The following is a 9,238-nucleotide window of genomic DNA, read 5'->3' on the forward strand; positions in this document are numbered from 1 at the left end:
TTCCACTCTTTGAGAGTATATTCATGTCTGCCATCGACCAGGGTAAGGCACCCAGAAAGGTAGGCACCCCAAAACAGACCCCATCTGGTAGAAAATTGCAACCCAAGACTGAACGGAGCCTCAGAACTCCCTTCAAGAAAAACAAGGTAATAAGATAATCGTCATCAACCCAACATGCCGCTCGTTTGCCGGCCCCCCTTCCCCGTGAGGGGGAGAGGGAGGCCTCCACTCCATCGAAATGACCGCTAGATCGCCAATTCGTTGACTGAAGCCGGCTGGCGCTGACGTCCACTCTGGTTGCCATTTCCTGTCAGGATTTTGCCACAAGTGGTTGTACCTGTTGTGTGTTGTGGTGTTGGCCAGGAGTACCAGTACTTCGGGATGCATGTCCTTAGGGCTATCTTCCCTAGGCGCCCTGTAAGTACAGTACAGCATGCCCTGGTTAGGGAGTGTTTGTTGCTGGTTGGGGTACGTGGTGCTGCTTAGCTCGCATACATGCGGCGGCTGTGACTTTCTGGCTTCCTGTTTTTGTGGAGCACTTTCAGGGTTCTTTTCATACTTTTTAGATTCTTTCCTGTGGTATATAGACGAGGTTCAACAGGCTTTGCAGCACCAGTGCCTGGGTTTCCCGTAGGGACGCATCCCCCTGCGGGCCCTGGAAACCCCCCGTCGGGGCTCGGGTGACCATGGATATGTCTTCTGAGTCACATCTTGCCTTGTGTGTGTTTGAGGGTTGTTAGTTGCTCTTGTCTGAGGGTGACGATCATGACGATCTGTTTTGCCTCCGTCATGCTGCTTGTTGGGTTAACGACACTTTGATCCGGAATCGTGCGAGACTTGTTTCCCGCTCTTTATCCAATTCAGCTATTCTTCTTCGGGAGATGTTAGGGGTCAAGTGGTTTTCGCGTTACATGCTGGTTTAGGTTGTTGCATCACGCTAGGTTAGTTGTCCGCTCAAATGTTCCGGGGATGTTCCGTCTTCAGTGTTCAGTATTTCAAACAGTTGGTCTGTTTTAGGGTGTCTACCTTTCTGGGTGCCTAACCTTGGTCGATGGCAGACATGAATATACTCTCAAAGAGTGGAGTTTTCATAGGCTATTGCTCCCTGTGCCTCTCTGGCCTCTCTGAGGGAACCCGGTTCTGGCTCCCGGTAGGCATAGAAGACTTACGACTGAAGCTCCAGACTAATATAGCTAATATCAGTTCGAAAGCTCCAGGAAGCCTCCGGGGCTCACCCAGAAAATGGCATTTCATTACATTCAATGCTGTTTTTTACAATGATGAACAGGTTAAGAACAATGATTACAAATATTGAGCACATTAATCAAAGTTCAGACAAGCATGGACAATAGAGTTCACAGCAGTATCAAATCAAGAGGAGAATTAAGAAAATTCAATTTTAATACTGTACTGTAATAAACTGATTGACTGGGAATTAATAAACCAATACCTCTCAGAAATAAGCTTGGAAGAACAGCTAGATTATGTAGACCTTAATCAGTGCCTCAAGAAAATAGGCTCGGTAGCATGAGAAATACAGTATGCCCAAGCCACAGACCACTAAGAAAGGAGAAAAACATGCGAATAAAAATGATAATGATGGTTTCCTCTACAGTGTGAAGAACAAATTGCAGAACAACTTTTTAACACCACCCTATCCCAAGAATGACAAGGAAGACTATATCGAGAAACAAATGATAACGCTAAAGCTACAAGACTTGCATAAATTCCAGGAGAGGCAAAGCTCAAGTTCAGGTACGTTTATTGAGACAATAAAATACATATCAAAGGGGCAGAGTAGCTTAGGCTACTTCTACACCCCGAAGGAGAGGCAAAGAGAGCAAAAGGCTATAATTGAATTCGAGATGAACCAAAAATACTATTATGCAAAATCTAGAACAAAAACCACATCTAGTATTGACCCCTTATGCAAAGGTTATAGAACTTTCACAGACAGCCAAGAAATGAATGAAATACTGAAGTTACAGTAGTTATGTTTTCAATGAACCCATGAACACTGAAGATCAATGATCCAAACCATATTCTTTATTAATGTAATGCCACTATTGAATCATATATCAGATGTCACCCTAACCCCAGTGGACTTTGCAGCAGCTATAGACAGCATGCCAATACACCCTGCACCAAGGCCCAATTCCTAAAATTCTATATAAAGAATTGCAAAAAAAAAAAAAAAACTATCACAGGCCCTAAACATTACAGTATAGTATTTGAAGACGGATTCTAGATAGTGGTGTTATCCCCGACATACTGAAAACAGTGATCACGACTCATCATAGGTAATATAGCAGTTTTAAAAAATTATAGTGATACTGTAGCACTAACATCACACACCACTTACAAAATAGTAACAGGAATCGACCAAACTGACAAAGAGGAATTCCTGAAACCAGCAACTTCAAGAACAAGAGGACACATACATGCTGAGGAAACAAAGGTGCCAAAAAAATATTAGTAAGTTTTCTTTTGCAGAGTGGTAGACGGTTGGAACAAGTTAAGTGGTGGTAGAGGCCAAAACCGTCGGTAGTTTCAAAGCGTTATACGACAGTACTTGGAAGACGGTACACCACATGCGTAGATCTCATCCTGTACATGGAATCACAGCAACTACATAACCTTGGACATCACGGGTTCAGAACAGGGTGCTCCTGCCTCTCACAATTGCTAGACCACTATGATATGGCTTAGATGCCATGTAAGATGAGCAAAACACTGATGTAATGCACAGATGTCACTAAAGCTTTAAAAAAATGCAACAATGGTGTTATTGCATAAAAATGCACACAAAAGGAATTACTGGCAATGTAGTTAGATGTATCTTTAACTTCTTAACGAACAGAACCCAGAGTGTAATAGTCAATAAGGTAAAATCTGGATCATCCACCATGCAAGGCTTAGTCCTCTAGGGTACTGCACCTTTATTCGTCCTCATATCGGACATAGACAAGGATACAAACTAATACAGTGGCGCCCCGATTAACGAGTTTAATAAGTTCCGGCACCGAGTTCGTCGTGTGGAAAACTCGTCTTGCGAAACGACGATAAAACTGTCGCCGGAAATGTCCGAGAACCAGCGGGAACGCTTGTTAATCAAGCGAAAGCTCATCAGTCAAGACATATTTTCTGCGAGTGGCTTGCTCGTTACTCGAAATGCTTGTAACTGGAGCCGCTCGTTACTCGAGGTTCTAGCTCCTTATCATCCTTTGTAGATGACACTAGAATTTTCACAAGAGATTTGTAACAGTAACAGCAAACTGATGTAAATCAGGTTTTTCAGTGGTTTCGACGGTTTTTCAACATCAACTAATCTATGTCAGGCTGCGAGCAGCCGCGTCCAACAGCCTGGTTGATCAGTCCGGCAACCAGGAGGCCTGGTCGACGACCGGGCCGCGGGGACGCTAAGCCCCGGAAGCACCTCAAGGTAACCTCAAGGTAAGGTGGGCCAGAGAATATAACATTTTAAATTAAGTATTTCTGTCTTATGTTTCTTGTATGCATATTATGAATAAATATTTTTTGTATTATTATTATTATTATTATTATACAATGAAAATAAGTTCCAGCTCCTATGCTATGGTGAAAACAAAAATATAAAAACAGAAACCACATATAAAATGCAGTTAAATCACACTATAGAACAAAAAGGCAATACTGTACTATGTAAAAAGATTTAATAGTAGTAATGTTGGAAGACATTACTTTTAAAGAACCCAATAAAGTAGCTGCAAGAAAAATGACAGGTTGGATAACAAGAACCTTTAAAACAATAGATGCCATTCCAATGAGGATACTTTTTGGGAAAAAAAAAAAAACCTTGAAGCTATCTTGTTGAGATGGCTCCCAACTACTAGGTCAAATTGGCCATGGAGTTCTGTTTGGCCTTCTGGGGACCAGAGCCAGAACCTGGCCCCTCTTACAGATGCAGAGAGAGCAGGCGACACTACCACCCCACTGGGAAGGCATCCTGAAAGTCGGTGAACCAATACAGATCACTGCTGGGTTCAAAGAGACCGAAGCCTTAAAACTGACAAAATAAACACCAATAATTATAATTCAAACAATCAAATCTCACAAAACATTCACAAGCTCATTAGCACTCAACTCCCAACTAAAGCCTCCAGTATACAATGGGTTATGAAGCCAGTTCTGTCAAAATGCAGATTGTACAACACATTTGCTCTATGATGTTCGTCCTTTGCAGTTGAAGATGACCATGACTTCAATATCGGGTCAAAGATTGGTGTCAGAAGATGGATGATGAGACCAATCTGGGTCCTGATGGCTTGCCCACACATGGACATGTGTGTGCTGCTGTAGTTGGGGAGGATGCTCTAGATTTGCGTGCGGGACGTTTCCTCTTGACCTTTGCAGTCTATCTATTCTCTGCAACATGGGCTCCAGTGATGACTTTGCCTTGCCAAATTGGGCAGTCATGAGCAAGCGACTCCCAAGTACTGGGGTTGATGTTCAGGTCTTTGAGGGTCACCTTGAGGCAGTCCTTGAATCATTTCTTCTGCCCACCAACTGAACACATGCTCTGAATTAATTCAACAATACAGTCGACAAGATTGCCAAGTTGTTATCTTCCTTATCTTGAGGTTATCTTGAGATGATTTCGGGGCTTTTTAGTGTCCCCGCGGCCCAGTCCTCGACCAGGCCTCCACCCCCAGGAAGCAGCCCGTGACAGCTGACTAACACCCAGGTACCTATTTTACTGCTAGGTAACAGGGGCATAGGGTGAAAGAAACTTTGCCCAATGTTTCTCGCCGGCACCTGGGATCGATCCCAGGACCACAGGATCACAAGTCCAGCGTGCTGTCCGCTCGGCTCCACGACCGGGTTTGTTCATGAAGAATTCTCCTGAAACCAAACAAACATCCTTAAAAGATATGAATGTTGTCTATGCCTTCACATGCTCACTTGGGGACTGTCAGCCCCAATGAATTCAATATATATAGACAAGACAACAACATCCCTTTCAAGAGGCCTAACAATGCACAAGCTGCAAGGACCTATAAAAGAACATATAATCTCTATACATAACCAGACCATCACCAGAGATATACTCTCAAACAACACCAAAACAGGGCTGTCTTAATAGCATTATGGGCCCCTGGGCAAACCAGTGTGCTGGGGTCCCTACGACAACCACAGCAACTAATAAACATGATAAACATTTGAACAATACACAAGGCTCAGCAGCTCTAGTATACCTAAATAATTGCCATTTTTTGCTGACCCAATAATTTGATTTTCTCCACAAAATGGCAAACCTCTAGAGGCAAAAAGGCGAATTACAGAAACCACAAGTGTCAACACTATATGCCAATATTCCTGCTCTGAGCGATGTTGCTCAAGTAATAAAGAATCTACACTTCCAGTTTCTTTATGCCTTATCAATTATGCTGTCATACACTTACGATGTTCTTCTTCACTTCGTTTTATACAATAACATTGCTGTGCTTCCTATCACTGAACCCCAATGTAGCAAAGGGATTTTCTTGGACAATAGGCGACATACAAAGCAGTACAAACGACCTTGGGATGGTGAATAGAGTAGCCATTCACGTTTTACATACTCGCCATTCCACAGTTCACATTTGAACACATTGTTTGATAAATACCCTGCCTTCATATTCTCTACTCCAGCTGTTTTATACACTCTGCGTGAGTTTGAAAGGTTGCTATCGTAATTCTTACATGATGAGGGTCCACTATGAATCCAGTAATCTATTGTGTTAGTATCATTAATGTTCCATAGCCCTGGATCTGTCCCTTGGATTGCAAACTCCTTTACTGTTACAGATTTGGGTATTTTATCTTGTAAAATGCCACCAACAGGCAATAATGGTATGTCTGCTGAAACTAGACGACTGGCTGCTGGAAAGGATGTGGATGCTATATCTGAAAGAACAATACTAGTGGCTGACATTGCAGGAGTGGATGCTATATCTTAGTATATGGTATGAGTGGCTGTCATTGCACCTGTGTTGAGCCACGAAATTAATTTTGGAAGTTTCCTATTTACTCCTTCTCCTCTGCAGCTCTCTTCCTCTTCTGTGCTCCACTCAAAATATTACATTTAATTTCTGTTGAAAGTGTTATTCATCTGGAAATATATATATTAAATACTAGCTGTACCCGGCCACGTGTTGCTGTGGCTCAGCAACTCATGTGAGTTCCTGAGCCACAGCAACCTTCCCCTGTCTCCCAGTCCTCCCCACCATTCCCCCTCCCCATCCCTTTGTCCTTCCCTTCATCCCCCACTCCAGCGTCCTCTCGTCCTCCTAACCATTCCCCACTCCACTGTCCCCTCATCCTCCCCACCATCCCCCACTCCCCTGTCCCCTTGTCCTCCCCACCATTCCCCATTCCCCTGTCCGCTCGTCCCCACCATCCTAAACTCCGCCATCCCTTGTCCTCCCACCAATATCCCCTCCCCTGTACCCTCGATCTCTCCACCATTCTCCCTTCCCCTCTCCCCTCGGCCTCCCTAACATTACCCCCCTCCTTTGTCCCCTCATCCAATGCTTTCCCAAATGATCTGATGTTCCCATTACTGAAAATAAGAAAAACAATTAAAAAACAAAATGAAAAACATTGAAACAATAAAAAAATAAACTATACTCATGAAATGAACAGTATGGTAAACACAGCTCAATTGCAATGCAATGTCACACAAAATAATTAAATCAAAATGAAAATACTGTAATTGAAATCTATGAAAGTTCTATTTGTCAATGCAATTGGAAACATTGAAAAGGAATTGTAACATAGTTAATATAGAGTGTGTGTCTCCTATATGCAACAGATGGCACTGTTTCTTAAAAAAAATTCAGACCTACCTGGAAGTTACCTTGAAGTGTTTCCGAGGCTTAGCGTCCCCACGGTCCGGTCATCGACCAGGCCTCCTCGTTGCTGGACTGGTCGGCCAGGCTGTTTAACGCGGCTGCTCGCAGCCTGACGAATGAATCTCAGCCTGGTTGATCAGGTATCCTTTGGAGGTGCTTATCCAGTTCTCTCTTGAACACTGTGAGAGGTCGACCAATTATGCCCCTTAAGTGTAGCGGAAGCGTGTTGAACAGTGTCGGGCCTCTGATGTTGATAGAGTTCTCTCTCAGAGTACCTGTTGCACCTCTGCTCTTCAACGGGGGTATTCTGCATATCCTGGTCTCATGTGATGTTATTTCTGTGTGCAGGTTTGGGTCCAGCCCCTCTAATATTTTCCACGTATAAATTATTATATATCTCTCCCGCCTACACTCAAGAGAATACAGATTTAGGCTCTTTTAGTCGGTCCCAGTAGTTTAGATGTTTTACTGAGTGGATTCTAGCAGTATTAGGATCCTAGTAGCAGCAGACAACAAAATTTATAACTTAAAACATTTAGTTTATGAAAAATCTATTCTAATAGGATTGTAGAACAGACAGCGGCGCACATTATACTGTATGTAAAAATGGTGAGAATCGGTCAGAAAATGGATTTTTTGAGGCTGACTCAATGTTGAAACTCTAGTTTTAGAGATAATTGAAGTTATTGACAATGTATAAGGTAGTTCTAATTCATTAATTTACTTGTATGTTTTAATAAACATTATTTGGCATTCGTACTCGAATATGTGGCAGTTGTAGGTCAATATGTGTTGAAATGAAGTCTAAGAAAAAATAACTCTCCCTAAAATACAAAATATAGGGATAATTATAATAATTATAATGATTTAGGGGATATATTTAGGGAATACTTTATATAAGTCAAAAAGCCCTAATCTGGTCCCTAATCATCGAAACAATTTAAAGAAATAAGGAAAATAGAGTTTGAAATCTGTGAAAAAATCAGCCAAAAAAAATTCAAAGTCCCAAGTTCTGCCAGTTATGACTGACTTATTTGGTGACCAATTTAATTCTATCTTCACATAGTTATGGAAGGATATGCATTCTCCGGGGTGTAGAGGTTACAATAAAATCAGATAATAAACAAAAAAGAAAAAAAAAAGTGGACATTGGTGAATGTAACAGGTATTACTATTGGACATTTTATTTGTATGATATATAACAAAATAGAGCATAATAACATACTCATTATTATTTGTGTTAGCAAATACTCAGCAATGCTATAAAGGCACCAGCTGCATATCCACTTTGTGGACACTTCTTACTACTATTCTTTTTCTTTGTGCATCGGACAGGTGCTTGTATTTGCTTATTACTGCATTATCCCTCAGTTCCAGTTAATAGGAGCTGTTCTCCTTATCAACAAAACATTATTCTTTTAAAAAAAAATTGTCTAAAATCCATTTCTGAAAATATTGTGATGAAACTTTCACGATGCTGAAGCCAAAATGTTGGAGATTTGTTTAACATTTAATACTAGTTTTCACATAATTCAAATATATTTTTACCCAGCCCCAGCTTATACCCCCCATTTACAACCCAGGCTATAGCAGTGTAAGGGTTAATTGGTACTGCAAGGGACCAGGTTCTTAATGCCTGTGTACATGCATATAGGGACCATTTACTCAAGTATTTTTTAGTGATAGGCCCTGATTGTTTGGGATTATGTGTGGGATTTTGATTAAGTAAATTATAGAATATTATTGATAGGTTGGGTTATGTACAATAGGTTTGTATTGTACTGGGGGGGGGGGGGAATTAGGGTAAATAAATAATATATTAAGGGTTTTACTTGGAGTTTCCATCGCCCTTGCAGTAGTAGGGTAGGGTATCACTCTAGACAACAGACCATATTTGGCAATATTTATCTGTGCTGGGAATTGTTTTCCTGGGGGGGGGGGGGCAGGCTTTAGCTAACCCCACTGATTGGAACTCCATTACCTTAAACATTGACCCTACCGAGCAAGCATTACGTTCTATAACAGGGCCACGCTTGATTTAAAGAAAGCAACAGCCACTCCAGGCTGTTGCTTGGAGTGGCTCGCAGGCCCACATATCCACCACAGCCTGGGTGGTTCAACACTTTTGAAGAAAACTAGCCAGTTTTCTCTTCAAAACGTCTGCGTTTGTTCCAGGAATATTTCTTATGCTTGCTGGGAGTATGTTGAACAAACGTGGACCTATGAGTGAGGTGCTTATTTACCTCATCATCTTCACCTCATCCTCTGGTACATATTATGCACCAAGATAATTTGAAATCTTTCCAGCTCTGCCTTTGACAGTGTTAACAAAAAGTCAACGAAAAGCAACTGGTAGCGTCAGTTTT

This window comes from Procambarus clarkii, chromosome 52 (assembly GCF_040958095.1).
Source record: "Procambarus clarkii isolate CNS0578487 chromosome 52, FALCON_Pclarkii_2.0, whole genome shotgun sequence".
Lineage (NCBI taxonomy): Eukaryota > Metazoa > Arthropoda > Malacostraca > Decapoda > Cambaridae > Procambarus > Procambarus clarkii.